The following is a 15310-nucleotide window of genomic DNA, read 5'->3' as shown; positions in this document are numbered from 1 at the left end:
GACTTTCTATTTTTCCAATAGAAAATTATTAATTGTTAGAATGAGAATCTCACTGACCCAAAATGGAAGTCATTAAATTTCTTGAGCGATGCCAAGTCTGAAACTTGCAAGAAAAGTAAAGAAGTGAACATCTGTGTTTTATCGTTAGTGCAATATTTATTGTGTTTTGACCTGTTTTCAAATTCTCACACTTCATATCATGAAAAAAAACACTTTCAATTAATGACATTTACGTACAAGAGAAACCCTTTATGTCTGTCTCTTAATTAATTCCATGGTTATTGTGTTCAGAGGTGTCAAAAATGTTTTTCTCCATCTTTGGTATTTTGAATATAAATGAAATATTTGCATCATTTTAAATTTGGGTTAGTTTTAGATTTTAAATTTGGGTTGGTTTTAGATTTAGATAGTTGAAGAAAGTGATTTGTTAAAATACATAAAGTAGAATAAATATAATAATGTTAATACAATGTTAAAAGAAATGTTATACTTAATTTTCTCACTAATGTTAAATGAATTGGTAAAATATATTAAAATTAGTTAAATTTAAATAAAATAAAATTAGTCCATATAAGTTGATAAAAAAATTAACTATTTAATAAATTTATTCATTTTATTTGTAATTCTTAGAAAAACACAATATTTTGAAGTAAATTTAATTCAATATTGTAATAAATTCAAAAGCATGATACATTTTAATGCAATGAAGTAAGTGAAAATAAAAATTAAACATAATTAAAAAAAAATAAGACATGTATTTATAATAACTTCATAATTAAAATAATTATATAAATTAATAAAAATAATTAAAATAGCTACTTAAATTATAACCAATTAAATTAATTATAAAATTAAAAACAACTGAAATTAATAAAAAAATTAAAATAGCCATCTTAAATAACAAAACTATTTGAAATTTTAAAATTTAAAGATAACTACATCACCCCAGAAAATGATATTTCATAAATTTAATATGTATATTCATGGTTTATTATTAAGGTTTTTAGGGTTTTACTTATTAGAATTGTTAATACTATGTTTAGAATATATAATTTAATAATAATAATAAATGTTATTAATACATTAATATAATTACTAATATTAATATGACATTATTACATTACTAATATTAATAGTACATTATTACTAGAGATTATTGCATTATTTATAAATTTTCACATTAATAATATGTTAATTTAAACATTAATATATTATAGTTATGATCAATCTTTCTGATCAATTTAGTCAAACATAGTGAACATGAAGATCATGTTTAACCATGATAATTGCTAGGCATTATGTTTAACATGCTTACAATTAAGCATAGACAGATATCTAGAGTCATGATGATGACATAGAGAAAGATATTTAACCTTTGTAGCCAATGTATAAGTTGTCAACCATGGTCAATGTTAATCAACTATATGTTGGCCATACTCAATGAGAGTTAACATTGTTCACTCATAGTCATCCTTAGTCAAACATGGTCAACCATGGTTAATCATGGTCATCCATGGTCGATCGTCGCATTGTGACAAATATCAACCATTGCCAATCATCTTTTATAGAACCAATTATGGTCAACCATGGTTAATGATGGTCGACCCTTGTCCAATGACGCATTGTGACAAAGATCGTCTCAACATGAAATCAATCATTGTCTCAACCATGTTCTAACATCGCATTATGACAAAGATTGTCTCAATATGTTAATCATGGTCAACCATGTTTAATAAAATCAAACAAGGTCTTCCATGGTCAATCACGGTCGACCATGGCCAAACATCACATTGTCACAAAGAATGTCTTAATATGAAAATAAACCATGGTTAAGCATGGTCAACCGTGGTCCAACATCACATTGTGACAAGGTTTGTCTCGATATGAAAATCAACCATGCTCAACCATTTTTATTTTAGTGTTTATAACATTTATCTTAAGGTTTATATACCTTGGGTTTATATTATTAGTCCCTTGTATTTGGTACTATTCCCTTGGGTTCATTATCCCTCGGTGTTTTAGCGTTAATCCCTTGGGTTTATAATATCAATCCCTTGGGTTTATTATTCCCTTTGGTTTATAATATCAATCATTGTCAACCATGGTCAATCATAGCCAACGATGGTAAACCATTTTTATTTTAGGGTTTATAATATTTACCTTAGCGTTTATATACCTTGGGTTTATAAATTTTTATCCCTTGGGTTTATTAATCTAAGGGTTCATATTCCTAGGGTTTAATATTATTCCCTAAGGTTTATAATCCCTTGGGTTTTTAGTATTAATCCCTGGGGTTTATAATATCAATTATGGTTAACCATAATCAACCATATTTTATAAATTCAGTCATGGTCAATCGTCATCAAACATATTTTATAAAATCAATCGTGGTCAACCATGGTTAATCATGGTCATCCATGGTCGATTGTCGCATTGTGACAAAGATTGCCTCAATATTAAAATCAATCATTGCCTCAACCATGGTCTAATGTCACATTATGACATATTTGTTCAGTATGATAATCATGGTCATCCATGATCAATCATGGGAAATCACTATCAACCTTGGTAAACCATGTTCAACCATTTCTTATAAAATAACACACGATCATCCATGGTCAATCATGATCAACCATGGTCAAACATCGCGTTGTAAAAAAGGTTGTCTTCATATGAAAATCAACCATGATTAAGCTTAGTCAACCGTGGTCCAACATCGCATTTTGAAAAGGATTGTCTCAATATGAAAATCAACTATGGTCAACCATGGTCAATCATGTTTATTTTAGTGTTTATAATATTCATCTTAGGGTTTATATACCTCGGGTATATAATATTTGTTCCCTAGTTTTAATATTATTCCCTTAGGTTCATATGTTGGTGTGGAGGCTAATTATTTTACTGATTGGTCAGAGGTTTTGTTTCAGCCGTGTTGGACCTATGCTCCTAATGCGGCAGAAATGCCGCCCATTTATTTTTTGTAAGTGGGCTATAGGGGGGAGCAACAATGATTTTATGAGCCCCCCACCTTGGCGAGGGTTTGAAGGAAACACCCCCGAACCTAAAAATAGATGAGACTTTCCTTGTAAAATATTGTAATTTCGTAGTCAATATGGGTCATTCATTAGGTGGATGATATGATGGTAGAAGTTATGTTTATTTATTGTTTTTTTTCCATAGAAGGCAACCCTTGGTTTACATGAGGGAATTGTATTGAGGTTGTGGAATATTAATTTGAGCGAGAGTGAGAGAGGAGGCTATGTGAGAATGAAGAGGGAATTATGACAGATCTGTTGTAGGTTGTATCTCTTCATTTTTGTTGGATAATATAAAAGGAAGGAATGGATATTTCTCCATGGTCATAGCCCAAATTGGGTGAACCATGTATATCTTTGTCTCTCTTGTTTTATGCATTTATGTATATGTGTCTCTGCAATATTTTATGTATTCCATTGTTCTGTTAATGAATTTCTAAGGACTGGTATCAGAGTCAAAGATTTATTTGGCTAATAAAATAGCAGCAAAGAAGGGTTCCTCGTTCGAGTGGGAGCAATGGAAGAAGATGATATGCTTAATGGTCAAAACTACCAACTATGGAAGATGTAAATGGAAAATTATGTGTATCATAAAGATATGTACCTACTATTGAGCAGAAGAATCCAACAAGTATGATGGATGTAGAATGGGAGATTGTCGACAGAAAGGCACCACGGACGATACAGTTGTGTCTAACAGTGTTGGTGGAATTCAAAATTTCAAAGGAAACACCAATAAAAGGTTTAATGTCAGCATTGGCCAAACTATATGAAAAACCCTTGACCTCAAATAAGGTACTTCTTATAAAGTGTCCATTTAATATGAAGATGTCAAAAGGTGTATCTGTTGCTGATCATTTATATGAATCTAACCTGGTTATGAGTCAGTTAAGTTATCTAGGGGTAAATTTTGATGATGAATTTAGGGTTCTATTATTTCTATTCTCATTGCTAGAATGTTGGAATGACCTAGTTATGGTTATTAATAACTCTATCTCTCGATATAATACTTTAAAGTTTAATGATGTTGTTGGTGCCATCCTTAACAAGGAAATGCAACGAAAAAACTGTGGTGAAACATCAGGTAATGCTTTCACTTCAGAGACTAGGGGAAGAAAAATGAGAAGTGGAAGGAGTTCAGGAAATTGTGGTAAGTTAAGAAAAGCAAGATACAAATCTAGAGGAAGGATAGTGTGCTAGAAATGTGGGAAAAAAGGACACCTGAAGAAAGAATGAAAATCTCAAAAGGGAAAAGAAGGAGATTAGCAATAAGAGAATAATCATGAAGCAAATGCTCAAGTAATGTGTTAAATAATGCTTTGATTCTTTCATTAGAGAATACTATTGATGCCCGGATGGAAGATTTAGGGGCCTCATTCCATGTCACACCTGATAGGAAACATTTTCATGACTATGTTCAAGGATATTTTCGAGAGGTCCGTCTCGATGATGATAAACCATGTAAAATCATTGGAATGGGTAAGGTTTTTATGAAGCAATAGAATGAAAACCAATGGTATTGAAGGAGGTAAGACATGTTTCAGATATAAATAAAAATATAATTCCAACAAGGTAGTTGGGAGATGAAGGGCGTATAACTAATTTTATAGACAAAACCTTGAAGGTCATTAAAGGAGCCCTAGAAATAGCAAAAGGAGAAAAACTTGGTACATCGTATTTATGCAATAATTTCTAAATTTGTTAAGGCTTTAACCTCCACTAGAGTAGATACGACATTGTGCCATTATAGGCTCTGGCAGATGAGTGAGAAGGGATCTAGATTCTTCAGTCAAGAGATTTGTTGCTAGGTTTGAAACATGTTGATTTGGATCTCTGTGAGAATTTTTTTATGGAAAGCAAAAGAGGGTCAGACTTATCAGAGTTGGGAAAGAAAAGAAGAGATAAAATTTAGAGCTTGAGCATATATATGTATGGGGGCCTGCTCAGATATCATCTCTTGGTGGTTCTCACTATTATGTTACTTTTATTGATGATGCAACTAGAAAAACATAGATTTATTGTATTTGAAATAAATATTATTTATTTGATACTTTCAATAAATGGCAATATTTGGCTAAGAATGACATAGGAAAGAACTTGAAGTGTCTTTGATCAGAAGATGGAGGTGAATATTGTAGCAGAGAGTTTGATAACTATGATTCGGAGCATGGAATTCTCAAAGAGAAGACAATTCCCGAAACACCACAAGAAAATGTTGTGTCATAAATGATGAGAAGGACAATCATGGAGCGTACAAGGTGCATGATATCGCATGCAAGATTTCCCTTAAAATTTTTGGCATATGTTGTAGATACTATCATTTATCTAATAAACATATCTCCTTCAAGTTCCTTGGACGGTGGTATTCCGGAGGAGGCATGGATAGGTGAAAAGGTAAACTACTCATTTTTAAAGACTTTTGATTGTGAAGTTTTGGTCCACATCAATAAATAAAATAGAGAAAAGTTTGAGGAAAAATCAAAGAAATGTACCTTTATTGGGTATGATGTTAATGATTTTGGTTATCGCTTATAGGATTATGAAAATCATAAAATCATGAGAAGAAGGGATGTCATATTCAATAAAAATGTCTTGTATAAGGATCAAATGCAGGAAAATAAATAGGAAAAGGAAAACGAGAAATACACAGTGTTTAATGAGATCACAAAAAAGTAACCAAAACAACAATAGGCACCTCAAACACCTAAAAGTGGTGTTAGAATATCTACCAAGATAAGTATAGCCCCTAAAAGATACTCTCCTTCGTTATATTATGTATTGTTGATTGATTCTAGCAAACTAGAAAGATATGAAGAAGAAATGCAGGTAGAAACCACGAGGAAGTGGGATCAAGCCATGAATGAAGAGATGGACTCCGATAGTGGTAGTTTTAGAGAGAAGGGGTGCAATAATATCATGGAGTGATGATCCCGATGTTAGGAGTTTCATAGTCAAGGGGCACAACTTGACTTCACCACACAACTTAGTTTAGTTCGACATTGGGCATACAGATCCTTCATGAAGTAATGCTAAGCTTTGGCTGAGTCCTAGGCATTAGCATGGCAAAAGAATTATTTTTTTCCTCTCAACATTGTATTTTCAGAGGATTAAAGTTCTACAATGAAATTTGAAAATTAAGAAATACGATCTTGAATGAAAAACTAAGAAAAGCCATTTATTACTAACTCTGAAAAGTATATGGAACATCAACAAAATATGAATATTAACTTAAAAATTTCTTTAGAATATACGAATATTATCTTTAAAATTCTTTGTATATGGAACATCAATAAGATATCAATATTAACTTTAAAATTCCTTTCGAATGATAAGAGGAAGGTTGAAAATATAATTTTTATTTTATTATATATATATATATATATATATATATATATATATATATATATATATATATATATATATATATATATAATTTTGATATATATTAAAATTTATATGTTAAGATTTTTTTTATATTCTTGGTATTTCATCATGTCTAATATATAAACTCCATTGGAGCAGGGAATTGAACTAGTGACTTCACATTAAGGAGTGCCTTAAGAAAGCACTTGATGAAGGCTATTCAAGACCGATAAACATATACTAAATATTTTTAATGTGTAAATACAAAATTATATATTAAGTAGAAACCCAACTCAATCTAATAATTTTGATATATATTAAAATTTATATGTTACGACTTTTTTTGTATTCTTGGTATTTCATCATGTCTAATATATAAACTCCATTGGAGCAGGGAATTGAACTAGTGACTTCACATTAAGGAGTGCCTTAAGAAAGCACTTGATGAAGGCTATTCAAGACCTGATAAACATATACTAAATATTTCTAATGTGTAAATACAAAATTATATATTAAGTAGAAACCCAACTCAATCTATGTAGTTTCATTTTTTTTCAATTCTTATAACCCAAATTATATTTTTTTGATGGTACCTCATGCAGAATTTGATTCCAATTATTGAACTTGGATGTATGGCTAGATCGTAATAGGAATTATTTTATTGAATAATAATAAGAAGTAGCTCACGCAATAGAGAAACAATGGTGAGATAGGTTAGTTGGGTTTTCTGTTACAATGGTTCCATATATAACTGAAGGTTGACTAGATGCCAATTATTTTCACCAAGAAATTGAGCAAAAATTCTAAGAAGAAAAACAAGATTTAAACACTTCATGGACAATGATGATACTAATAATAAAAGATTCTAAGAAGAAAAACAAGAACTAAACACTTTATGGGCACTAATGTAAATGATGATACTAATCATAAATTTATTGAAAGTTAATTATCCAATTATAAGTATTAGAAACTCAGATCACATAAATTCCTTCTTTAAAGTTAAAATAATATTGCTTTTATAGCGAATGTGCATTTTCTGATTGAAAATGATTATTTATTTTCTTATGAGAGCGAAAATAATCGAAAGATGTGTTTAAAACAGTGAAATTGTTTTTTTTTTCTTCCATGTGTTTAAAACATTTAAATTACATTTTTAATGCCAAGATGTTAAAATATTTTCTATTTTGCCAATAGAAAATTATTAGTTGTTAGAATGAGAATCTCACTCGCACAAAATGAAAGTCATTAAATTTCTGGAGCAATGACAAGTCTGAAACTTCAAAAAGGTAAAGAAGTGAACATCTGTGTTTTATAGTTATTGCAATATTTATTGTGTTTTGAACTATTTTCAATTTCTCACACTTCATTTCATGAAAAGCAACTTTCAATTAGTGACATTTATTGTACCAGAGAAACCCTTTATGTCTCCTCTCTTAATTAATGCCATAGTTATTGTGTTCGAGAGGTCTCAAAAATGTTTTTCTTCTGAATATAAATGAAATATTTGCATCATTATAATTTTGGCTTGATTGTAGATTTGGATATTTAAAGAAAGTGATTTGTTAAAATACGTACAATATAATAAATATAATTATAATGTTTTAATAATTATAATGGTTACCCAATGTTAAAAGAAATTTTATATTTAATTTTATAAATAATATTAATAGTAGTACATTATTTGGTAAAATATATTAAAATTAGTTAAATTTAAATAAAATAAAAGTAGTCGACACAAAAATCAACTATTTAATTAATTCATTTTCTTTGTAATTCTTTAACTCAAAGTACAATATTTTGAAGTACATTTCATTCAATATTGTAATAAATTTTGTAGTAAATTCAAAAGCAGGATAATACCACATAAATTGTAACTAATTAAATCAGTTATAAAATAAAAAACAACTAAAATTAATAAAAAAATAAAATAGCTCTCTAAAATAATAAAAATATTTAAAAATTTAAAAATTAAAGATATCTACACCACCCATAAAAATTGGCATGTGATAACTTGAATATATATATGTATGGTTTATTATTAAGGTTTTTAGAGTATTATTTTTTATAATTTTTAATAGTAAGTTAGTATATCTGATTTAATAATAATAATAATTGTTATTAATACATTAATATAATTACTAATATTAATGGTACATTATTACATTATTAATATTAATAGTACGTTATTACTAGAGATTATTACATTGATTTATAAATTTTCACATAAATAATATGTTAAGTTAATCACTAATATATTATAATCATGATCAATCTTAGGTCAATTTGGTCAAAGATAGTGAACATGAAGATCATGTTGAACAATGATAATTGATAAGAATTATGTGTAACATGCTTACAATTAAGCATAACCTTTGTAGTCAATGTATAAATTGTCAACCATGGTCAATGTTAATCAACTATATGTTTACCATACTCAATGATAGTCAACATTGTTCACTCATAGAGATCCTTAGTCAAACATCGTCAACCATGGTTAATCATGGTCATCCATGGTCGATCGTCGCAATGTGACAAATATTTTATGGATATGAAAATCAAACATGGTCAATCGTCATCAACCATGGTCAACCATAGTCAACCATATTTTATGAAATCAATCATGGTCAACCACCGTCAATCATATTTTATGAATCAATCATGGTCAACCATGGTTAATGATGGTCGACCATTGTCTAATGATGCATTGTGACAAAGATCGTCTAAATATGAAAATAGATCATTGTCTCAACAATGCTCCAACATCACATTATGACAAAGATTGTCTCAATATGATAATCATGGTCAACCATGTTCAATGATGTTTTATAAAATCAAGCACAATCATCCATGGTCAATCATGGTCAACCATGGTCGAACATCATATTGTCACAAAGAATGTCTTGATATGAAAATAAATCATGGTTAAGCGTGGTCAACTATGGTCCAACATCACATTGTGACAAGGTTTGTCTCAATATGAAAATCAACCATGCTCAACCATTTTTATTTTAGTTTTTATAACATTTATCTTAAGGTTTATATACCTTGGGTTTATATTATTAGTCCCTTGGATTTAGTATTATTCATTTGCGTTCATTATTGATTAGGGGTTTAGTGTTAATCCCTTGGGTTTATAATATCAATTCCTTGGGATTATTATTCCCATTGGTTTATAACATCAATCATTGTCAACCTTGGTCAATCATTGCCAACGATGGTAAACCATGTTTATTTTAGGGTTTTTAATATTTTTCTTAGCGTTTATATACCTTGGGTTTCTAATTTTTTTATCCCTTGGGTTTATTAATCTAAGGGTTCATATTCCTAGGGTTTAATACTATTCCCTTAGGTTTATAATCCCTTGGGTTTTTAGTATTAATCCCTGGGGTTTCTAATATTGATCATGGTCAACCATGGTCAGCCATGTTTTATAAATTCAATTATGGTCAACCATCATCAACCATTTTTTGTAAAATCAATGGTGCTCAACCATGGTTAATCATGGTCAACCATGCTCCTACATCACATTGTGACAAATATTGTCTCAATATGAAAATCAATCATTCTCTCAACCATGGTCCAACTTCGCATTATGACAGTAATCAGGGCCATCCATCATCAATCATGGGAAATCACGACCAACCTTGGTAAACCATTATCAACCATTTTTTATAAAATCAAGAACAGTTATCCATGGTCAATCATGATCAACCATGGTCGAACATCATGTTGTTACAAAGGTTGTATTGATATCAAAATAAACCACGATTAAGCTTAGACAACCATGGTCCAACATTGGATTTTGAAAAAAAATTGTCTCAATATGAAAATCAACTATGGTCAACCAAGGTCAATCATGTTTATTTTAGTGTTTAGAATATTCATCTTAGGGTTTATATACCCTGGGTATATAATACTTGTCCCTTGGTTTTAATATTATTCCCTTGGGTTCATATGTTGGGTGTGGAGGCTAATTATCTTCTTGATTCTTCAAAGGTTTTTTGTTTCAGTCGCATTGGATCCCTGTTCCTAATGGGGCGGAAATTCCTCCCATTTAATTCTATAAGGGGGGTCTCAAGGGGTAAACAGTGATTTTATCAGCCCCCCACCTTGGCGAGGGTAAGAGGGAAGCACCTCTTAAGCTAAAAATAGAAAATTTGCCTTGTAAAATATTATAATTTCCTAGTCAATATGGGTTGTTCATTAGGAAAATGATCTGATGGTAGAAGTTATGTTAATTTATGGTTTTTTCAATATAATGAAAGCCTCAATTTATATTAGGGAATTGTATTGTGATTGTGCATTACTACTATGAGTGAGAGTGAGAGAGGAGGTTGTGTGAGAATGAAGAGGAAGTTAAAGTGGATCTATTATAGGTTGTATCTCTTCATTTTGCTGGATAATATAAAAGGAAGGACTGGATGTTTCTTCGTGGTTGTAGCCCAAACTGGGAGAACCACGTATACCTATGTCTCTCTTGGTTTATGCATTTATGTATATGTGTTTATGCAATATTTTATTTATTTCATTGTTTCATTAATGAATTTCTAAAAACGGGTATTAGAGTCGAAGGTTTATTTGGCTAACAAACTCGTGGAAAAGAAGGGTTCCTGGTTTGAGTGCGATCAATGGAAGAATATGATAGCTTTAACGACCAAAACTACTAGTTATGGAAGATGAAAATGGAATATTATGTGTATCAGAAATATTGTACCTACTATTGAGAAGAAAATCAAAGAATTCAACGAGTGTGATGGATGCATAATTGGAGATTCTTGACAGAAAGGCACTGGGAAAAATATAGTTGTGTCTGGAAGCATCAGTGGAATTCAACATTTTAAAGGAAAAAACAACAAAAGCTTTAATGACAACATTGGCTAAACTATATGAAAAACCCTCGGCCTGAAATTATTTATTTCTTATAAAGCATCTATTTAATATGAATATGTCACAAGGTGGATATGTTGTTGATTATTTATATGAATTTAACATGGTTATCAATAAGTTAAGTTCTGTAGGGGTAAATTTGGATGATGAATTTAGGGCTTTGTTATATCTGTCCTCATTGCTAGAAAGTTGGAATGACCTAGTTATGACTATTAGTAACTATGTCTCTCGATCTAGTACTTTAAATTTTAACGATGTTATTGGTTCCATCGTTAATGAGGAAATGTGATGAAAAATATGCGGTGAGACATCAGGTAATGCTTTGACTAAAAAGACTAGGGGAAGAAAAATGGAAAGAGGAAGGATCTCAAGAAATCGTAGTAAGTCAAGAAAACGCAGATATAAATCTAGATCAAGGATAGTGTGCTGGAAATGTCAGAAGAGAGGACACTAAAGAAAGAATACAAATATCGGAAGGGAAAAGAAGGAGATGGGCATTAATGGAATAATCATGAAGCGAATGCGACAAGTGATGTGTTGAAAGATTCTTTGATTCTTTCATTAGAGAATAGTATATTGATGCCTGGATGGTAGATTCAAGGGCCTCATTCCATGCCACACCTGATAAGAACCATTTTCATGGCTATGTTCAAGGATATTTTGGAGAGGTTTGTCTGGGTGATGATAAACCCTGTAAAATCGTTGGAATGGGTAAGGCATGTTCAAGATCTAAAGAAAAATCTAATTTCAACTGGGCAGTTAGGAGATGAAGGATATGTAACTACTTTTACAGACAAATCCTGGAAGGTCACTAAAGGAGCCCTAACATTAGAAAAAGGAGAAAAAGTCAGTACATTGTATTTATGCAATATCATTTATAAATTTGTTAAGGATTTAACCTCCACTAAAGTACATATGACATTATGGCATTATAGGCTCGGGCCACATGAGTGAGAAGGGAATGCAGATTCCTCACTCAAGAAATTGTTGTCAGGTTTGAAGCATGTTGATTTGGATTTTTGTGAGAATTGTGTTTATGGAAAGTGTAGGTGAGTCAGACTTATCAGAGTTGGGAAAGGAAACAAGAGATAGAAACTAGAGTTTTTGCATACAGATGTATGGGGACTTGCTCAGATATCATCTCTCAGTGGCTCTCACTATTATTTTTACTTTTATTTATGATGCAACTAGAAAAACCTAGATTTATTGTATTCGAAATAAATTTGATTTATTTGATACTTTCAACAAATGGAAATCTTTGGTTGAGAATAAGACAGGAGAGAATTTCATGTGTCTTTGATTAGAATATATAGGTGAATATTGTAGAAAGAGTTTGATAACTACTATTCAGAGCATGGAATTCTCAGAGGGAAGAAAGTTCCTGGAACACCATAGGAAAATGGTGTGTCATAAAGGATGAGCATGACAATCATGGAGTGTGCAAGGTGCATGAGATTTCATGCAAGATTTCCCTTAAAATTTTGGGCAGGTGTTGTATATACTATTGTCTATCTAATAAACATAGGGCCTTTAAGTTCCTTAGATGGTGGTATTCTGGAGGAGGCATGGACATGTAAAAAGGTAAACTGCTCATTTATAAAGACTTTTGGTTGTGAAGCCTTTTTCCACATCAATAAAGAAAATAGAACAAAGCTTGAGGCAAAATCAAAGAAATGTACCTTTATTGGATATGGTGTTATTGAGTTTGGTTATCTCTTATATGATTATGAAAATCATAAAATCATTAGGAGCAGAGATGGCATATTCAATGAAAATGTCTTGTATAAGGATCGAATGCAGGAAAAGAAATAGGAAAGGAAAACAAACAATACATAGTGATTGATGAGATCACAGAAAAAGTAAGGGTGCCTGAAAATTATAATGATCAACACCCACAACAAAAACAACAACAACTATAATAGAACCATGCACATCAAACACCTGAAAGTGGTGTTAGAATATCTACCAGGATAAGTAGACCCCCTAAACGATACTTTCCTTCATTATATTATGTATTGTTGACTAATTCTAGTGAACCAGAAAGATATGAAGCAGCAATGAAGGTAGAAACCATGAGGAAGTGAGATCAAGTCATGAATGAAGAGATGGACTCCTTGATGCATAACCATACTTGGCACTTATTCAAGTTGCTTGTAGGTAAAACAACATTGTAGAATAAATGGGTTTATAGGTTGAAGGAAGAAGATAGAGGAAAAAAGAGGTATAAGGCTAGACTTGTGGTGAAGGGGTTTGCACAAAAGAAAGGTGTAGACTTTGATGAAAAATTTTCTTGTGTTGTGAGAATGACTTCAATCAGAACTATTTTAAGTCTAGTGGTATCATAATATTTGCATCTGGAGTAGTTAGATGTAAAGACAACCTTTCTCTATGGGTATTTGGAGGAGAATATATATATATGCAACAACCATAAGGGTATGAGGTAAAAGGAAAGGAGTAATTAGTGTGCAAATTGAGGAAGAGATTCTATGTTAAAACATACTTCAAGGAAGTGATATCTAAAATCTGACAAGTTTATGCTTGAACAAATTTATACTAGATGTCACTTTGACCAATGTGTTTATCTTAAAAAGAAAAATGATGGTGGTATATTCTATTGTTATTGTATGTAGATGGCATGCTTGCTATAGGGTCTAACGTGCAGGAAATAAATGTTCTCAAAGGAAAATTGGCAAATTCATTTTCAATAAAGGATTTGTGCATCGCTAGACAAATCCTTGGTATGAGAATAACTAGAGACAGGAAAAATCGCAAATTAACATTGTCTCAGAGTGAGTACATAGAAAAGGTGCTAGAAAAATTTAATATGCAGAATGCAAAACCAGTTAGTACACGTTTGGCTAGCCATTTCAAACTACGTAGGGATATGTGTCCCAAGACTTAATAAGAGATGGATTATATGTGTAAATTTTCATATGTATTAGCAGTTGGAAACATAATGTATGAAACAGTTTGCACAAGGCCTAATATTGCACATGGAGTGGGAGTTGTAAGAATGCATATGAAAAAAATAGGAAAAGAGTATTGAATGGAAGTGAAGTGGATTCTTAGATATTTCAGAGGTACCAAAAATTGAGCATTATGATTTGGTGGTTCGAATATCTATCTACAGGGATTTGTTGATGCAAATATGGCAGGCAATAGAGATAACAAGTGGAGCACCATAGGGTATGTGTTTACTATAGGTGCAACATCTGTTAGTAGGGTTATAAAATGAAAAAAATTATTGAATTTTCAAAAACAGAAGCAGAGTATGTTGTTGTAGAGGCTAGTAAAAAAGTGATTTGGTTACAAAGGTTTATGGATGAATTCGGCAAGAAGTAGGAGATGGGAAGGTTATCTAGTGACAGCCAGAGTGCCATTCATCTTGCAAAGAACTCAAAATTTCATCCCAATATTAAACATATACAAGTCAATTACCATTTCATACAGTCAATGTTGGAAGATGGATAATTTAAGCTAGAAAATATACACACTAGGCAAAATCCTACAGATATGTTACCGAAAGTTGTAACCAGGGAGAAAATAAGATTTTTCTCAGTCAATTGGTCTTCAAGTATGATGGTGAAGATGAGAGATAACTAGGTCCAAGTGGAGTCATTGTTTAGTAAGTGAAGCAACAATGGAGTTTATATAATCAGTCTCCAAGTGGGAGATCGTTGGGTGTGGAGCCTGATTATCTTCCCGATTGTTCAAATTCTTTTTGTTTCAGTCACACTGGATGCCTATTCCTAATGGGGCAGAAACACCTCCTATTTAATCATTGTCAGGGGTGTCCAGGGGGGGTGACGATGATTTTATGAGCCAGCCCCCCATCTGAAGCTAAAAATAGATGAAAATTTGCCTTGTAAAATATTGTAATTTCATAGTCAATCTGGATCGTTCATTAGGAAGATGATCTGATGGTAGAAGTTATGTTAATTTAGGGTTTTTTCCCTAGAAGGCAACCCTCAGTTTATATGAGGGAATTGTATTGTGGTTTTGCATTATTATTCTGAGAGAGAGAG

The sequence above is a fragment of the Pinus tabuliformis genome, chromosome 5_1 (genome assembly GCF_031772625.1).
Source record: "Pinus tabuliformis cultivar Carrire ecotype Pingquan chromosome 5_1, CPIR1, whole genome shotgun sequence".
NCBI lineage: Eukaryota > Viridiplantae > Streptophyta > Pinopsida > Pinales > Pinaceae > Pinus > Pinus tabuliformis.
The sequence above is the reverse complement of the archived record's forward strand: the minus strand, read 5'-3'. Positions refer to the sequence as shown.